At 43.1% G+C, this 20,598-nt stretch overlaps 1 protein-coding gene across 2 annotated transcripts in view; it reads right to left on the reverse strand.

Moving 5' to 3' along the window:
- FBXW7 (F-box and WD repeat domain containing 7) overlaps positions 1–20,598 on the reverse strand; it is a 191,495-nt gene that overhangs the window by 34,075 nt on the left and 136,822 nt on the right. The window lies entirely within an intron of this gene.

A 20,598-nucleotide genomic window follows, 5' to 3' on the forward strand; every position in this document is an offset into this window, starting at 1 on the left:
CGGCCAGCCGGGCCGGACCCGCACGTGACCGCATTCCGCGGACGGGCGCAAACGAGTCCTCCGGCAGCGCGGTTCCTTTCGGAATCGGCTGAAATCCGCCACCACAGCCCTGCCGGGGCAGGCACCCTCGCTGGGCTGAACAACAGCGCGCCCGGGCTCCGAGGGCTGGGGGTCCCGGAGCCCCGAACCCGGCCCTGGCGCGGTACACGGTAACGCACGGCTGCCCGGCCCGGCCGCGGGGAGCTGCGGAGGCAGGAGCGGGGCCCGGGCTTCCCCCCGAGGCGGGCACACACACACCACCCCCCCCCCCCCCCTTCCCCGCTCAAGGCAGCCCGCAGGTGGCACCAGGCTCCTAGCCGGGCTGCAGCCCTAGGTGCCCCCGCCCGCTCCCCCAGCGGCACGGCAAGCCCTGGGGGGTCGCTGCTCCCGAACGCTCCCCGGTCATCCCCTACCCCGCGCACATCAACAAATCTGCTCCGTTCACCCTGACGGTTCGATTCAAGGGCACTGAAGTTCCTGACGTATGGTTAGGCTCCCAGACTGATACCTGCAACACGCACAGCAGCTAGGCAGCTTTTCCTATTTTATTATTTTTTTTTTCAGTTTCTATACAGACAACTCAAATAAGAGACTCCAGCTTCTGCAGTTTTCCCTTGTTTCCCCCCCCGCCAAGTTCTCTGTCCAAGTTCAGAGCAGAGCGTACCCACAGCACGACCCGAAGCCGCAGCATCCCCTGACCATTTTCCACAGGTGCGGTGGGTGCTGGGCAGCCCTCCAGACCGATGCACTCACACAGAAGCAAACTCATAGTCAGTGCCTGTTGACCTGAGGGGAAACCATCTTTATCTTGCAAAATAGTACAAGAAAAGTAGAAAAACCCACGCAGCTGAAGGAGTGGAATTGCTTTCCCCACAACCTTCAGTACTTAAAAAAAAACCTCTCACATGTATTAGTACTTTAGCACGCCAGGTGTTAGCACACTAAGGTACAGCAAAATCACTACCCCCACAGCACACAGGATCCTGCTTCTACATGGTTTTACGTATCTCCCATCCAACACTGAGTCCTCGTAGTCTTTTTCTACTGAAAATGGTTCTGCCCATCACATCTTGGCATTTATGCCATTATCCATTAAACTGCAGTGCTGTATATTTTATGAGAACAAAATGGTCTTGAGTTGACTTCATACCTCAGATATGAACAGAGCTGTACATATCCCGGGAGACTATTACTGTCTTCCTTTGCTAGCACATCACATGCAAAGGGGAAGGAAAAAACCCCATAGGCTGCATATACACATTAAATAATCACAGGAAGCGAATTAATACCCAAATCATCAGGGTAAGAAAGAATTCCAACATTACTGCTGTGGGGATTCAGAAGTACTTTCTATACATGCATGCATAATGCCCTGTAATGTTCGCAGCTATCTGTGAGCGCACTTGACGCAAAGGGGGGATGGGGATGGGATGATGATGGCTACTCTTCCTCCAGCATCGCAGCAGGCACTGGCGGGCAATCCTCAGGGATCAGCCTCTCCCCCAGCCCAAAGACAAACCTAATCTGACAGCATAACTAGATTTATCTTTCAAACAAAATGTGCTTCCGAGTAAGCAGTCAATGAGTTGAGTAATTAGAAATTATTATTTTCCTCTCTTTCTGAGTAGCAGTATTGCCAATTCCTTCTCTTTCGATAATGACTGGCAGATATTCTCTCATGGTAAAAAACTACCGACTTAGCTGCTTATCTCTTTGCTTCAGTCAGGACCCAACAATCTTTTGCTAGTGGTAGAAAACTTGGTATATCAAGTATTTATTATGCACAAAAGGTTTGGGGGTTTTCATGATTTTAGATACAGATACCACAGACAGATTTTGACATTTGAACAGTGACCATCTTTCATCTAGCAGTCTGCCTTTCTCGGAGCAAGAGACAAAAACTGCATATGGATATGGCTCTCACTTATTCAGTATTTTTCTCTAGGGTGGTACCAATTCCCATTCTCTACAAAGAATCATCGCCTCTACCTCAAATTAAGTTTGATAGTCTCCGGGTAGTTGCAGGACTACTCTAGCTGGGTGTCTGTTCTCCCCCAAAACGCTGAACCACGGCCTGGGCACCCTATAGTCAGCGGTGAGGAACCCATCCACCAGAGGCTAAGGGCACCTCCTCTTAGGCTCCCACTCTAAATCTCCGTGTAGAAATGGCTTTATCTCTCTCCCTTGACCTTGAGAACTCCCCCTGTACTTGGGAAAGTTTAGTACTAGTCATGAATACACCACACTCTCAATTGTAAGAAATTGCTTAAGGCTTTGCAAACGTAGCAGGGAACTGCCCGACCCGGGAAGACAGAGCAGGGCTGCAGGTCACGCAGCTTCACCTTGCACCTTCTCAGAAAACACAACAGTGGAGGAACAAGACTTCAACCCCTCAGATGCTTTTGAAAGCCTGACAGAAAGTAGCATGGTTTACATCTCTCCTGACATTTGCAATAATATTTATTGCAGTAACTTAATACTGTCTAAGAATACTTACTGGTATAAAGTAAATGCTCATCACAAATTAAGGTACACTAAGGAAGACCATAGTTCATAAAGCAATGTTAAGAGAAAAATCCAAAGTTGCCATGTTTCTGTCCCTATTTGATATATTCAGCTTCAAAGGGTGGTTTTATTTTGTTTAAGCTGAGGATAATTTTTCAAGTTTTTAAAACCACAAAAAGCATACAATTCATGACATTTAGAAAAACGTCTACACCAAAATTACATAGTTTACAGTGGACACAAGTCCAATCTTATTTCCCGTCAGTACTGCCAGCTCTTAATTAATAAAAATTCACACCATCCAATTCTTTTCCTGTTGGCAACATTTCTAGCACCTTTACCAGTTTGTCATGTGGCATGCTGTAATTAAGACCGTCTATTACTTCTAATGAAAGACTAGAATGAATTACAGAAATCACCCGCAGAGCTATATAATCCCCAGAAGAACGGAGACTACAGTGCAACAGACCAAAGTAACAACATTTTTGGTTTTTTATTGGAGAAACATTTTTGAGCGGAGAGACCACAGGACGGTCTGGTTGTGGTAATGGCCAGTCAGCATTTTGGAAGCACACTGGTGCTTAAACCACAGAATGCAAAAACTGTAATTGGCATTTCACGTACACATATGTGCGTTAGGAGCATAATGTGTGCAGGAGGAACTGTGGAGCAATATGGTTTGGTATCTCCATTAATATTGGTAAATGCATCATTCAATACAGTGCCAGAAGGGATTCTGTGTACTCTGCACATTTAAGCAGACGTTTAGCAGGCTGCCTCCTTTAGAAACATTTCAGAGGGGTTTTTGTGTGTTGTCTAATAGGATTGTGTTTTTTTCCACCCAGGAAACCAAACACCCTAATCAAGTGGGGCCAGATCCTTAGCTGCACAAGATCTACCCTGGAGACAGCAAAGATGACCTGGGAAGGAGAGTCACGCTTAGTTATTTTTCCCTTTCTCCTATTTGGACCCACTTAGGTTTTAAACACTTCCCTTCTGCTTGGTAATCTAGTTTGGGCAGCTGCAGCAGCCAGCACTTTGTCTTCTGTATTCGACCTCTTCATCAGACCACATACTTCATCTAATTTGCCAAATGCTCCCATTCAGGCAAGAATCTGGCCCCACAGAGAGGTACTTCTGCCATCTGCTTTAGACATTTAACTACAGTTTAGCTTAGCACACCTACATTTAGAAGCCTGAGTTCCCCATTCAGGCGATGAGAAAGGCAGATGCTAGAGTCCAACTCGTATAGAAAAGGAGAAAAAAACGCCATATGATAGCAAGTGTTAAATATGTTCCAAAGTAATTCAGGGCAAGCCTTTCCTCTAAAAAGGGCACCACGATTACAGTCAGATCTTTTTCTTTTCAAACGTATTACAAAATGAAACGAGTGACACACGGGGATCTTGGAAATGCCATGTTCTCATGGTTTCTCCTAGTTCAGCTTGGACTAGGCAATGACCTTAAGGCTGTCGCTAATTTGAGATTCATTAGCATGCATCTTAGGTGCTGAGCTGCAGCGATTTTGTGGGTAAATTCCGTACCTGTGGGCAAAGCGAGGCAGTTTTAGGACATTGACCAATTAAGGAAAAGTAGTATTTGGATAACAGACAAAGTTCAAGGGCACAGCGTATGATGCACCTTATCACGGAGGTATAACGTGTGTTTATGTAGAATACACAATTAGTATTGCTGCAACAGAACAGACTCGAAGAAATGAATTTAAGTGCACCAGTTTGTGACCAACAGCTGCTACGCTCCGAATATGACTAAGAACAAATGCAACTTGGCTCCCTGGAAGGAGTTTAGATGGAGGAATTTTTACTCAATTTACTTGTAATGCCTGCAGCAGGTTTAGAGAGATCCACTCCAGCATTTGCCTCAACACAGTTACGGAAATTTAAGCTTACGATGTTGTGTAGAACAAGTCAGACACAACCCTGCATGTTGCAATGTGCACTGATCAGTAGCTTACTGATCAATGACATGTTTTTGTATTATCGATGAACCTAAGGTTTGGGATGAAGGACAGAAAGCAACAGGAACTCTATCTATCACGGGAGGAAGGACACACAGAGGCGCTACAGTAAATTGCACCAAGTCTTCTAAAGCTTACTTAAACGGAGTGGAGAATACATATTAAAAAGTATGATAGGTACTACTGGATTGGTTTACCTATTGTATAATGTCTCTTGGCAAAGCATTTTGAAGACTGCTTTCAAACTGAAATTACCCACGCATTAGTATTGTTCATTTCCATGCAAAGAAAGGTACTGTAGTGAAACAAGATTGTAAATAGCCCCTAAGATTTGTTTTTGCAGGGAAAGAAATAGCATAGATAGGAACTGAAAAATCAAATTAGTATTTATTAAAAAATCTTCGTTTTACTAAAATAGCATGAACTTTGATTATAAATACTGTTTTTAAAGGTATATATCTGTAGCAGAGATTTCCCATAAACCACTTCCTTCTAACATTTGCCTTTAAAAAAAGTATTGTTTTATGTATCAAAAAGTGTGCTATTTAATGGCTGAAAAAATAGCTTTGAGAAGCATTTATACATGAAGTGTGTAACAGATCTCAGCTTTGGATGTTTAGAATAAACCTCAGATTATGTTTTAAGAGCAGGGAGACTGCAAAGACCGGCTTAATGTAATATGGCATCACTGTGCCTCCAGCAGAGCAGAACTCCTCTCTGAAGGTCATACAGCCTTGTCCTCTTTGTTGGTTCCCTGTAGTTGGGCACAGAACTTGCAACATAAGCTTCGATGGTTAGGTTATTTTAAAGCAGTGCAGCCAACGCTGTCATACACCTGTTTATGAAGGGGACAGTTCCATGCACCGGTTTTGGTGGCAACACCAGCTTAAAAGATGTCCCAGTCTCACCTGCTCATTCCCACCCCTGAAAGGCTCTCACCCTTATTTCTGCAGGAACAAACACTTGTAGAAATGTTCTGTGAACCAGATTCATTAACTGATGTGGGGTGAGGAGAAATAGGGTTTTTTCTTTTTTTTGTGGTTTTTTTTTTTTTTTTTTTTCTGTGTGTGGTTGGTTGGTTGGTTTTTTGAACCAGTTACCAATTTAATTTTCCACCATGCCCTCAGAAACAACTGAGCCAGCAGAAGCAAATGAGCAATTCCAGGCAGGACACAAACTTCTTGAGCCAGCTACACCACTGAGAAAAAGGTATGAGGAACTGTGACCTGAGTGCCCCATGCAGAGACTATAAGCCTATTATTTACACCTTGAGGCATCACTCCCTTGGCTATAGTTTGATGTGCATTTATGCATTTAAGCCAGCACAGCCACTGAAAAAAAAAAAACCCCACAATGGTCCCTGCACCCATGGCTGCCCTTGGCCATTCATTTCTGTGCTTGCATCACCTTCTCAGGTGTGCCACCACACCTTTCATTGTATGGCTGTGTGGTCAACCAGGGTGGCAACGGACCTAGGGACACTTTTTTTGCTGGGCTATTTTTCAGCCAGGTCAGATTCCCCATCTCCCTCACTGCATGGCCACACAGATATCTGTGCCAGCATAACAAAAGGTACGGCCTGCTGTCCTTTCTAACCGCCCCAAATCCCCAGAAGAGCTATCTTAAGTGCTTGCTGAACTACAACCTTAGGTGAAATGGCAAGGAACTGGAGTGTGGACTTTGTCCTCTCAGCCCAGGGGGCTGTATTATTATCACAGAGCGACTTGGTTGCATTGAAAAACATACTTAAGTCTCTGTCAAATGGAAATGAACACTCAAATATTAAAGTTTTACCATAAAACAAGCACAAGGTGAACCACAGGCAGGGAGTATAATGTCAGCCTTCCTTAAACATGTCATGTTAAAACTCCAGGGAGCTTGTCTCATCAGAACTGTGTATTATTTCACTTAAAAAAAAAAAAAAATTTCTTCCCAAAGCATTTTTTTCTTGTTAAAGAAAAGCATAAATGAAAACAAGAATATCAGTGGAGCTAGGCTTCATGTTGCTCTTAATTCCCCGTGACAGTAACCACATGCAAGTTTCCTTCAGAGAAATCTTGTATGGTTTGTTTTAAAACTAGCAATATTATCATACAATAAACGTTTTTCATAATGCATACCCTTAAAGAGCAGAGTTAAGGTTGCTAATGCAACCTGCACCTTCATGTACTTGACTCCTTTCCGTGCAACAGGAACATTAGGAGTTGCTTTTTTGTGTTTTGTTTCTACACAGAATTGTTACATTATTTGTTTTTCAAAGGGAGAAGGTGGTATTCCATGCAATGTGTCTTGCAAAACATTCACTAATGGCAGCAGATCTTCCTAAGAACTGCGTCTCCATTCATTGTGCTCCTATTAAAGTTAACTGTAATCTATTTATTATATGATTAAAGTTAATATATTGTAAGATGAATTCTATTTATAGATGCAGTAATAGCTGTGCTAATCACTCAAGTTCACATTGAACCAGGCTGTGCTTTTGAGACACAGCAGCAGTTGCTTCAGAGACCAAAGTACCTTCCTGCATTTCCCGAGATGACCTTGCATGCTACATCCTCCGCCAGCCTGGGCAGCAGCACACAGGTTGCTGTGGCCAGCCAGCCTGGTGTCACCCTGGCCCTGCTGCACAGCCCCTGCAACCTGCTGGCACCCACGCTTGCTCTGCGGAGGACTGCATCCCACCCGGGTGCCTCGCGTGGCCTGCCCCCTACACACCACTGAAGCCAAGGGCAGTGGCTGCCACACCAGCAGCTCGATGCCACTTGAGCACAGGATACTCGGTTTGGAGCCATACAATGACAGCGGTCCACACCTTACCCTTTGGGCACTTAGACAGTCATTTTCTGAAATACCACCTCTGGGCTCCATTTTTAGTAATCTTCTCTTACGCTCCTAGTATAGTAATTTCACAGATTCTGCCTGTGACGTGGTCCATAAAGTCAGAAAACCACGCGCTTGAAACTGTTCTTAAATCCTATCTTAAATCCAAAGCACAAGCACTTCTTGCTGATCAACAGATGATGACCACAATATCAAAAAAACCCCGAACCAAACAACCCTAATGGGGATCAGTTCCTTTTTTCAGTATTTCAACCTCAGAGCTGAGTTGGTTTTGTTTATATTGACAAGAACATTTCCAAATTGCTGAAGTGTGCATTTCTGCTTTTGAACACCAGTGGTCAAACTGTTTTCACTCAAATAAGCAGGTTGAGAAATCACCTTTGTATAGAAAAAGAAAAGTCTGCTTGGACTGGGAAGGCCTTCCAAAAATGTCTGTCCTTCACATCGAATACAAATAGAACACTGGTCCCTACTGCCTATTCTCTGTTAAGTTTTCCTTTTTTGTTTTCCTTGGAGACAGCTTAATTGTGATTGTGAAGAAAAATGCTTATTTACCTGGAGTAATCTATAGAAATCTGTTTACAAAATAGTATCTGTCCTTCATTTGTGGTATGTGAGAATAATAAGGGGTTAGTGGTGAGCCTTTCGGCTACAGACAGAAGAATTCCTGGAATTATAGATTATACCAGAAGGATTTAAGAAGAATTTGAAGAAAAAACTATTACAAATGTCAAATCTCTTTTCCTACCTGCATTACCTGAAGAGAGTATAAAGGTTACAAACCCAAGCATTCAAAGGAGTTTGAAATGACAGGTGTTAAGATGCTTTTACTCCTAAAAAGCTGCTTACCAAGACAGCCCTGTGTATGGTGCATACCAAGTAAAACAGATTCTGCAGAAAAAACAGCGTCTGAGGTTGTAGTTTAAGATACGTCATTACACACTTGTGTACTTGCATCTACCGACTTGTGCACATGCATCAAGTTTGCAAAGGCAGACTTGCAAATGTTTCAGGCATGGCATCCTGACCGGATTTTAAAACCTCAAGGGAATTTAATTTCCCCCCTATCATCTGGCAACACAGCTGACTCCCTGGTCGGTGGGGCATGGAACAGCCTGCGCCCCCACGTGATGTCCCACTGCTGCAGGTAACCAGCGCTGAGGACCGCAGCAGAACGCCACCCTCGGTGCAACAGCACTAGAGAAGATGAAACACGATGTGCCAGCCAGTTTCAGGGCAGTCTGCTGATAGCGGAAGGATAGGACCCACGAATCTCAGCTTCAGAGAGGAGCTTGTCTTGTTGCGTGTGTATCAATCTCCTTTGCTCCCCTCTCGCTTCCCCACCCTCGCTTCTCTGTGATCACCAGCCCCAGGGTCCTCCATTCCCCCGCCCTCTGCTCCCTGTATCAATGACTCCTCCTGCCCTCCCCGCAGCATCTCCGTCTAACAAGACTTACTGTCCCACCTTATTACTCCTTCCCTTTTCCATCCTCCTCCATGTGTTCTCCTTCCCTGGAATTCAGGGGAAGCATTCTTCTACACAATGCCCAAGCATCAACAAGGCGGGGTGTGTCTGGACTGCAGGGCACAGAGGATATTTGGCTTTTTCCCCCCATACCTGGCCACATCTGGAGCAGCTGGCAGCTGCCACTACGGGGAAGGGGCAGCTCTGCCCACATCGCTGTTGGCTACGGCACGCTTGGTGAGCCCAGGGGAAGGGTTCAGGTCCCTCTGCTCAGTGCTGTGACCGGGTGGGATGCAGACTTCTCACCACCCAAAGTGTTTCTGACACACGCAAATGGTCATTTTTCCATGACACACGCTGTGCCCTACCAGTAAGTGACAGCAGCCGTTATAAAGGGGACAATTACACATTATAGCTGCTTGGTCCGGCTTCGCTCTCTCACCACAACCCATGCCTACGGTGGAGCAAAGATAAGGGGATTCACTCCCCTTCCAGGAACCCTCATGATCTATTGCCATGACAACTCTCCCCTCTCCAGAGGCCTGGGGGAGCCATGAGAGCTGGTTTCTCCCGAGTCCGAGCACATTTTTCTGGCCGTAGGGGAATCGTTGCCAAACCTTTGCACAGCAGAAAGGAATGCCAGGCACGCCGGGGTCACACCAGATGCTTTGAAGCCTTGCTAACCCACTGTCATTAACCTTACGCTGTGCAATTTCACATCAAAAAGGGCTGCAGGCCAGCAAACCTGCCCCACCTGCACAAATGCTTCCCTGCACAGGTGCTTCCAGGCTAGAAACCATGCAAGGTGCTCACCCACCCCTGCAGGAAACCTAGCACCGCATTATTTAGGATAAGCTGCCCCTCATCCAGGTGGGAGAAATGAGAATTGCTGAGCTTTTTTTTTTTTTTTTTTTTTTTTTTTACATTAAATCTCGCATTATTTAGATAAGATTAGGGGTAGATACTTCTAACACATTTGAGGACAAACCAGATATTTATAACAGAGATAGAGAATGCAAAAAGTATGAAATAAGGTGGCACATTTTGTAACGTTTCCGAGAGATTTCCAAACAGTGCTACCTGTATGAAACCTAAGAACCACAAATAGAAAAGAAAATGGCCATAGCTGTCCACCGTTGTGTCTAAGCTGCTTTGGGGAAACCATTTTGTTCAGTAAAAGCTTATGCACCCCTTATCAAGCCATAATATTTATACTTGAATTAAAAAAATGTAGGTCAACCCCCTCCATTTTTACCCTCAAGGAAAACTGCCTGTTGCAACCTTTACACAACCTCAGCCATCACATATTTAACCATTTCTCCAACACTTGCCAGTTCAGTGTGATGCAACTGATGCATTCCCTAAGCCATGCATTCCCTAAACCAGTCAATTCACTGCGGAATAAATAGCAAGTCAGTTATCTAAATTCCTGGGTTTTGAAACTTACAATTTCTTTATTTATAGACAGGATGGAGAAAATTAGAGATTTCAGAAATTTTTGGCTTGCTGTTCCATTCACTTGTAACCACAAAATTAGATGGCAACCATGGTTTTAGTTTGTAATGTTTTGGAGACTCTTAGTATTTCACAAATCCAATTACTGAAGGAAACGTAGCCCATCAAATGTTACTGACTTACCAAAAAGATGAAACCAATGGAATACTACAAAGCAAAATGTCTATAGGAGTAGTCCAAGTCACCATGTGGTTGACTGTATGGGGAAGTTATTATTTGCATCAGAAACTATTTTAATATTCTAGAAAGATGCAAAATGCCACAAAACTATTACTTGAAATTAGTACATGAGAAGAGGGATTAAAGATGCTGCAATAAAGCCTGTCCAAATGTACGTCCTAATTCCTATTCCTTCTCTTTTGCTGAAAGCAACTGCTAAAGCATGTTATTAGCTGTAACATTGCTAAAGTGATGCCAGCAATGTTCTGACAAATCTCTAGGGTTGTTTTTTTTTGCCCACTTTCCTTTTATTATCATTTTCCATCTCTAATATTCAATCAGTGCCAAACTGGTTTATGTATGCCAATCTTTCTCACAGAAATGGAAAAAGAAATCCTGTTATACGTCGTAGGCCTGCTGATGTGACAGGGAGAGGCTGAATGGAATTGGGAAAGGGAAGCAGGAGGGAGGCGTCTGAAAGCACCAGTCTGCAGTCTGGTATTTAGCAGAAGCCTCAGTTTTCTGATCAGAAATTTGGCAAAAATTGCAGCTCAGACTACCGTTAGGTTCCTTGTAACGTAATCTTCAACACAAGCTTCGCGCATCATGTGGTCTCCTCCCTCTAGTCTAATTCCGTAGGCAGAAAAAACCAGCACCCTGAAAACTGGCCAGATTTGAATAATCCCCATTTTGCTACCTACCTCCAACAAAATGTGCTACAAGCCCCTGACCAGATCATTCTCTTATCAACCTAAATTTAAATCTCTATGCAATTATTTAAATACAGTCTCAGTTGTTAGCTGAATTCCCCCTTGGGACAAGATTTGAAAATGTTCACTTTTGCCCCTTGTAAAATCATAAACAATGTTTAGGAATATTGGATTAAAAAGAAAATTCTGGGAAGAACTCATTTGCTGCTTGTATAAATATATTTCTTCATTAAAATTTGATAAAAACAGTCTTAATGGAATACTACAACCTCATTCATGCTTTTGAATAAAGCGATTTAAATTGGCAAGAACAAAGTTTAAATACTTCTTCCCAGCTAACTGTCAACAGCTTTTTTACAGCCTGCAGGGACAGGTATGACTCATGCCTACACTGTTCTTCAAAAACTGTTTTAAAATGCTGATTTTTTTTCCACTGGTCTATTGTGCTTCACAAGTAACTGCAAAGTGAAAGAGACTAAAATTAGAAGGCAGACCACTATCACCAGAGGGATTAGAAACTCCTAAACTATGGTGATTCAAAAACTGAATTGGTTGACCAAGAGGAGGGACTGTGCTTGGTTCCTGCTAGATTTCTGGCAAACTTCATTCAAAGTCTCTCCTGGTTACAAAGTACTTGAAATCCCTGTTAGAAACAGCGGGTGGTCTCTGGATTTGCATGCAACATCACACCCAGCGACCCTCTTATTCTCTGGTATGGAAGACTAAAAAAAATGAAGGTGTTCACCCTGACCTAAATAAGCTGGCATGAGAACGTTACCTGGTCACAAGTCATCTGGCAAAGGTTTGGGCTTTTTTTTAAGCCAACAACTGCAGCGACAGTCTCTTCCTGTGCTTGATGAAAAGTATGCTAATATTTACTGATTCTGATTAACACAAAGTAAGCTTGGTAGAAAGCTTATTTAAGAAGGAATCCAGCAGCCTCGAGTTTAGACTGAGCAATCAACCTGCCAGGGGAAACAGAGCAGAAGATACAAACCTTCCCTGTAATTCAGAGCAGCATTTTCGGTACTGCAGGCTACTGGGTTAAAAGCTAAAACAATAAGATACGTTTCAACTTCAGATAGTGATGTCAGTCTCCTTATCAGTACCGTCCTTCAGAGAGGCCTCTGAAATCCTCTTCCTTTTAGACAGACAAGCCTCAAATCTGTGTGGCAAGATGTGTGGGCTACTCAGCAGTGAAGAACACGCTAGGTGCTCTCAGAGTAGTATCTCATTAACCAGAAAACCTGAATCTGTGTTGTGCTCTTTATGCAAAATACCGAGGGAAAACATGCCAAGTACTTAATTTGCCACATCACAGAGGAAAGTTAAATATCTCTCAGTAGGTGAGGATACCAAGAAGCAAGAACATTACACTAACTGGGATTCATTCACTTTCCTGTTCATGATAACTAGGTACATTACTATATTACACACATTTAGTTTCAGAATGGATTTTCCCCCCCTTTCACAGCAGGTAGACAGCTGGCTGTTTTGTGTTGCACTCTGGAAACAGTTAGAAAAACATGAGTAGTGAGCTGGGTTAGCTCTTCAGTACTACACACTAAATGTGGGAAAGAGGAAGACTCAGCCAGAGCCTGCACTGATCTAAAGCATGGGTCAACAGTTCCAAGACATGGAAAACCCAATTCATTTCCCAGTTCCCAGTTCCAGGAGATGTCTATTACAATCTAAAAGGTATCTGTTTTGAAGACCTGTGATCCTAAAGCTGTTCTCTAAGCAGAGGCAGTGTACACCAAGGTTAAAGTGATAGCTGTAGGAAAAGAAATCTCATCTCAGAAGGGAAAAAAAAAAAAAAAAAGTGAGAAAAACAATCATAGTATCCCCTCCACCCCCACAAAAACTGTACTTCTTTTGTAGGAACAGGAAGTGGAACTCTTAACTTTCAAGTTTAGCAAATGCCCAAGGATGGGAATGGGGGGTACCAGCCTAAGGAGCTGTCACAAAGGCCATGAGAACAACCAGCAGGTCAAATCCAATCCTCTCTATCTTTTGGATGGCTATTTTCTTTATCTGCACCTGGTGGTTAGTATTTGCCTAGATATAAAACTAAATATGCAAGTAAGCAAGCAAAGCATCTTCAAGTCCTGAAGGGAATTTGTGCTCAAGGGTACGTCATGCCTACAGACATCCCCATGTGTGGTTCAAATACAGTTAATCTTTTCTCTCTTCTGAGGTACCATCAGATTTAGCACCTGATGAAAACAGAACATGTACCTGGTCTCCACACAAGACCCCACTACGCAACCACCTACTGACGGAGTCAAGAAGGTTTTTCAAGGGTAGTCTGAAATTTGATGGACAAAGGCTCCCGCAGTATCATCGAGCTGGGCCCCCGTCATGTATCTAGCTTACACTCTCTAACATAAGTTTGAACAGTAACAGCTATACTTGAACAAATCTGGTCCTGCCCAGTATGAACCTCAGCCTCAAAGAAATTATCAACTGATTCCTTCCAGACAACACAAGAATTTCAGGAATGCAAATTAACCACTTTATGCCCCTGACAGGTCTTTCTAAACCTTCTACCAGTTCTTCCTGCTTTTCATCTCCCCAGAACAAAACCACAGTTCTCAGAAATACTCTGGAAGAGCACACGGCTAAGAAAATATTCCCCAGGTCTCAGATGTTAAGCACCCTCCTCCCAGCATTAGTGTCTTCAAAATGTTTTTAAATGAAAGGGAAAAGAGGAGCAGCTTGCAGTAGTTTCCATATAATACAATTATACAACCTTTTATCTGTATGGATGCCAGCACAGAATTGCATTATTCCTTTCGAGGCCTTTGGGAATGAGGTGAGAATATTATCTTGATCTGCATTAAACCAGTAACAGAATTGAGTATACTTGCTTCTTCACGTTAAACTAATTTCAAGGAGCTCCTAATACATTTGTTAGCACTTTTGGGGAGTGATCTCGAAGCTGGAAAGGAAGACAACAGATAGCTCAATGTGTGTAATAAGGGCTTGTCAAATAACATCAATATTCCTTGTGGTAAGATTGCCCTTTCAAAGTAAGAACTACTTCAATAGATGGCAGAGACCCCAGCTCAGTGCGACCGAATGCAGTGAGGGGCCCGCAAGCCGAGCGCTTAACTAACCTAACGGAGCAAAGGACTAAACACTTGGCTATGAATCAGGCTATTTCTTCATGTTGCCATTTCCACCTGTTGGTTGTAAGGAAACCCTGGGGCAATGGCTGGGAACAGCAAGTCTACGAGTGCACACTCTCCGTATCAATGCCTCTATACAGACCAGAGGATGACTTCAGACTACATCAGTAGAAAACTCCAGTTGACAAGGAAATAAATCTTTCAGCAGACGAGGATACTGTGGTTTTACCCAGTTCAAAACCCATTTTCAAATACATGGGAAGATGACCACTGACAAACATATTTTACATCAATAACAATCCTAGACCAGAGATCTGTACTTCAGAAACATTCCTCATGCCTACTGCTATCTATGCCTCATGAAATGTCCACACCCCCTCTACACATTTCCTTCACTGTAAGGCCGTGTACCTTTCATTAGCTTTTCTGAAATAAACTAGTCAATACTATCAGCATGGAAAGCCATGGCCATATCTTCTTCTGGATACAGCTGTACCAAAAGAAGATGTTACTCTTTCCTCCTTAACCTATTTCAGTCAGTGAGCTAAGGTGACTTATACAACTATATATAGTAGCAGATCTTTGGCAACGAATATGCTTTTTTCCCCTTAAACAGGCTAAGGAGTGATGACATGAGCAGCTTAAGCGGCAGATCTGAAACAGCAGAAGTCTGCTGGCAGGATGCATGACAAATACCTGCAAGTAGCCTGAAGGGTGGCAGCTTATTCAGCCAACATAGCTGCGTTGGAAGACGACGTGGTCACAGTACCAACTGGTCAGACTCACTGAAGCCAAAATACATTGGATTCCCTATTGGTAGGATAAGTGATCCAAGTTCATCAGGAACTCACGGTACCGCCAGGATGTGAACCAAGTTCTTATAAGCCCATATTACTGCTGTTTTAACCATTGAAACCTCCTGAATCCGATACCTGCAGAGTGGCACACCTGACTTTCAAAACTGGCTTTCTTTGAGAAATTCTAGAGGTAAATGACTTAATTCAGCGTCAAGAGATCAGTCATAAAATTCAGTTGTGTTTGCTATCCACTGTTGCAGTTGCTATCTCCTGTATTGGCAGTCCCAGCTCATCCACACACACCCCAAAAAAAGACCCCTATTATGTGATGGGGCAGCCCAAGTCATCTGCTTCACAAGTACTTTGAACAGATAGATGCGCAGATAGGATAGCTAAAACACGTTTCATTTAATCAGTTCAAAAGACAACTTAGTTGAGTAAACAAGTCTTTGGTCTAATTTACCTTTTTGTTTTTTAAAGGAATCTCCAGTTCTGTTTCTGGGGCTGCTATACATGACTTTGTGCAACATCTCTTGGCTCTGTGAAGGGAGAACTATAGTAACCTACTCATAGGGCAGATATACGAGAGGCCTAAGTTCTGTTAAGAACTACGTGTTAGTAAATATACATGGGCTCAGCTTGTCGGCTGCAGCAGAGACTTGGATTCATTGTCCCTTGCTTTCTCAGTTTATGAGACAGGTTAAAGAAGCAGTGAGAAACAGCAGCACAGGTTTAATACATACTAGCAGATAAAGTAGAAACTTCTCAGAGACCCTGGATACATGCTCTGAAGCCCACTTCACAATGATTCCTTTACTATTACTCGGGCCAACTAAATGAAACTGCACTCTCATTCTGCAGACATAAAACTATACATCAGAGAAACAAACTCTAGTAACTTTTTATTGATGTGTTTTAGATTTCACCAGATGGAAAGGTTTTCTGGTGGAATCAAAGTCATTCTGCTCAGATATTATTCATAATGTGCATTTGCACCCACATAAAAGTTTCAATTTCAAAACCAACTGATTTTTGTTAAGGAAGATAGGTACTCCAAATCCACTGATGAAATATCTACAGTACCTTCAAATCAGACCTTTTCCTCACCACCTTCCACAGAGCTTGTACTGCCACGCCAGTTCCCAAGATGGTTTTACTACAGAGCCCTTGCTCCTGCTACGGTGATGCCAACAGAGCCTCCCCTAAGACTGCAACTACCCTCCACGCTGACACCGTTATGTTACTTCTGCTGTACCGGTGGAATTGGTGCCCTCCATGCCCAGGTGGCAACAGGATCCCTCGGTCACCTGCCACTCCCCCGTCCTGCTGGAGCCCCCACGCCCCCCAGCAAGGCAGCTCTCACGCAAACAGCCCGACCTAACCCACTCGGATCAAACAAGCCAGGCTGGCAGAGCCTTACTATTTAAAATATCCGTTTCATTTTGACAAACAACTTTGCCAGCAGATTTGAGAGGGCATTTCCCTTCACCGGAGGGCTTGTGCTGAGCTTACCCAGGCAAACCATCTCCCAGACTTTATACACGTGCTTTTACAATGACCACAACGGTGTAAACTAAGCCCCTGGATTTTGCAGAGACGTGGCTATGGAGCATTAGCATATTCCTTCTACCAGTTGTGCAGTGGGAGCAGAGCACCACAAACAGCTGGATGAAGTACTTTCTTAAGCTGCTACAGCTTCTTGTTAAGTCTGGATCTGAGCTCTTTGCCAACAAAAGCGCTCTTCGCCCAGCTTAGCTGTAACCAAAGGAAGGGTTTGGTTAGCTGAGAAATAGCAGGCAAAAACTGGGACTTTTCAAGGCGTAAGACCTTATGGCTACATCAGCAATGCTATTATACACACAATCGTCACTTCTATGAAAAGTACTCTGGCAGATGCAACCACGCTCACTTTTTTCTTTAACCAGAAAACCTCTGAATACTATCAAGAAGGCATACTCACCATCCATGTGATTTGCCTGTAGAAGTACGAGCTGTCACAGATGACCACTGAATGGATAACGAAAAATAATATGGGAGGCTTCAACTTAGATCATATACTGGCAATAAAGATGCCAAAAAAAGACACCAAAAACTTCAACAAAGCCTAATTTGCTTACAGAAGTTTAGGACATCTACTAACTGACTTGAAGGACACCTTTAAAGGCTGTATCTGCAAGCTCTTTAAGAAATCCACTCATGTACAGAAATCTGCAATACGAAAAAATCCTGGGAGGGAGAGTTCAGATATACAAAAAAGTACAAAGTCAAAGACAGTACAAAGAATTTATGACCTTCTCTCTCCCTCTCTGTGTCTTTTTAAAAAACTCCTGTTTCAATATCTGATCTTCTTTTTGGGTTTTTTCCTTTCTTTTTTAAAAATCTGTTCACTGGTAAATAAACAGAACAGGCAATTCCTCTCCCACCTATTTTAGCTAAGTCATAATAATAAACTATTTTTTAAAAAGTTGCAGCAGACATGAGGTGAAAGATTATTACTTACCTGAACACAGTAGATTTATTTGAATAATTCTTTGATCAGTAAAAACATGCATCCCTTTAAACATTGTGTATTTTTCCTGAGATGGGAAAGCTCTTCTTACCCCATAAACAATTATCCAGTTTTTCTCCCATTTTAGCTAGGATCAGTTTCTTGCGCCAAGATGTGTGCAAAAGGCAACTTCCACAAATATTTTTTCTGTGAAATTCTCGTGATAGTAATTACACAAGTGACTTTACAAAAGAAAGTGACTTTGTCTATAATCAGTCCAGAATTTGGCGGTAGTATTTAAACAATATATAAGAACTTTACTACAAAGAAGTAGAACACAACATAGACCTCAGTTAATACTCAAGAGACAGCTAACTTTTCTTGTACATTTGGAAAAGATATCAAAAGAAAACAGTAGGAAAAGATATTAACTTCACTTTTGAGAGCTGAGAGTAAAGAACTTCTGTACTTATTGTTAACCTGTGTTATACCTGAATTCAGCCATTATTATTTATGTCCTTTTAGTTCCAAAAATTAATGGGAACTTCGCTCTCAGAACACCAGCAGCCATAAAGACAACACAAAGAACTGGGAATGTGATGGAGCAAGTAACGAGAGCGTAAGTCTGAAGTTCAGTATGTGCTTCTCTCCGTTATCAGTGCATGACAATTTTCTGCTATTTTCTGCAGAGGTTTCTTTGAACAGAACATTGAAGAGTGATTATATGTCCAAGCCTTAATAAAATGTCAAAATCCACTGCTTCATTTTATCTGCAATTATGATGGTTTCCTCCTACACATGGGATAGGAAAGGATACAATTTTGTATTCATGGTGTTCTAAGCACTAAGTTTTAAGTTGTGGCTTGATGTAAATCAGTTATTTGCCAACCAGAAAGGCATCATTATTCCCTCATTTTTTAATAAAATGGCATTTTTATTCTTAAAACCAGGGCTTCGGCTCTTGGAACACACTTCTAGAAACTGAAGATTTTTAAACAGTTAGTGGCTCCCACTGCGAAAGAACTGCCATGGCCAACAGCTTATGTCACCGCCACGAGAGTGACAAAAGACGGCAGGCTGGATTCTCGCCTGCAGCTTCACTCAGCTCAAGGAAATGAGAGAAAAGACCTTTGGGGAAAGAAGCTGCAAAATCTTGGTTTGACCTCAAAGCTTTTCCCCTTTGACAGGGCCAAAGCTCACGCCCCTGCACTCTGGGGCCTGCCCACCGCCAATGGAGAAAGCAGCCGTACCCAGCCGGGGTGGTCCTGCCCCCACCTCCCACCGCGGCTGCTGCGCCCGATGCCAGATGCGGGGTGGACACGACAGGCAAACCAGACCTGCCAGCCACTGGCACCAAAGCAACGCTCACCCTGCTCTCCAGGACTCCCATCACGTGACAGTTTTCACAGCCAAGGTGAATCATGTCCTGACCTGCAGGCTGAAATTCCCTCACTTATTTCCCATAGCACAGATAACATCTGGCAAAACCGAACCAAACTTTTAATATTGATCTCTCTCTGTATTTTGGACGGATCCTTCTTCTCCATTGTGGACCACCACCTGGAAACTTGTCACTCACAAGAAACAAGCTCCCCAGAGAAGACGAAGTAGGCTTCTCTTCCTTCTTTAGTCATGCTGCTACTGTCTATGGACAGTTACAATGGTATTTTCTCCTCTCTACTGTAGAAAAAAGGATCACTCTCAGAGCTTCAGCAGCCAAAAGCACTGTAGAGATTGCGCATCATCTACGCAGTCCCCCTGGTAAAGGGAACACATCAAACACACAACACCTGTCAAGAATGTGCAGCTAAACGCTGGTGGCCGATCCAACGGGATTTCATCAGCTTCTGTGCACTGGCTGCTGCACAGCCGAACAGCAAATCTCACCCCAACCTTCTGGCCAAGAGATCCGGCCCTCCTATGAGTTGGGCTTTGGCGTGTCAGAGAGGAAAGGACAATTCTTGTATTTTCTTTGGAAACAATGCAATTGTGATTGCGAGACATACTTGCCTGAATTAGATATGTAATACCAGGTCCCATAAGAGACGCTCTAAACTCCTAAAGCTTGCCTGACTGTGATAGGAGCTATTGAAGAGTCTGCTTTAACGGATAAGAAATATGACAACTCCCACAGAGAATCAACTGGTGCTGTGCTGGAAGGACTGAAAGTGCTGTCCTACCATTGCACTTGTCCTCACAGAGGGAAAAACATGGTGCACATAAAGATTTCCAAAAGCTTCTGTCTTGATCTTTATGGAGAAATATGAGTGAAGATCTCTGACTTCTTACATTCCTTCTGAAATAATTTACTGCAATAAAATTGAGAACTTTCTGGTATTCCCCAAGTGTAGGTAAAAGAGTGTTTGCAGCACAAACACCAACCAACATTTTGAATCTGGTGGCACTGAAAAGACCCTTGAAATAACAGATCTTCTTGGTGAGGCAGAAGCATCAAGTTCATCACCGGCTTCATCAGCCTGAGAACCATTACTCCACCAGCCAGCACAGCATTTGTCTATGCTAGCTCTGCTCTGAAAAATGACATATTGCATCTAGGTTATCGCCAGCTTTGCGAGAGAGTTTTCTCTTAAATCCTGACAACTTAGGGAGACTGGGGAAACTAAATAATAATAATCCTATTGCTGCCCCTTACCCATTCCCCCAAGGTAAAAAGGTCAATGAGCAGCCTACTGTGTGCTTTACCAGGGAACATGGGTACCCATGGACTCGGTGTCACACCAAAATTCAATTTCTGCCTGGTAAACCGTACTGTCTGGTGTACAGTCCTCATCTGATTTATAGCACACACTGCAACAGGAAATTTCTGTAACCAAGAGGAAGGTGATTATATTTCTGCTTTGGAAATAGCTGAACCCATGATGGCTATTACTTATAAATTCCTCATCAGATGATGTTTTCAGCTAACCAGAATAAATCTGTTATCCACAGTTGCAAGACCTCAGTGAATCA

Source organism: Falco peregrinus, chromosome 2 (genome assembly GCF_023634155.1).
Source record: "Falco peregrinus isolate bFalPer1 chromosome 2, bFalPer1.pri, whole genome shotgun sequence".
In the NCBI taxonomy this organism is placed as follows: domain Eukaryota; kingdom Metazoa; phylum Chordata; class Aves; order Falconiformes; family Falconidae; genus Falco; species Falco peregrinus.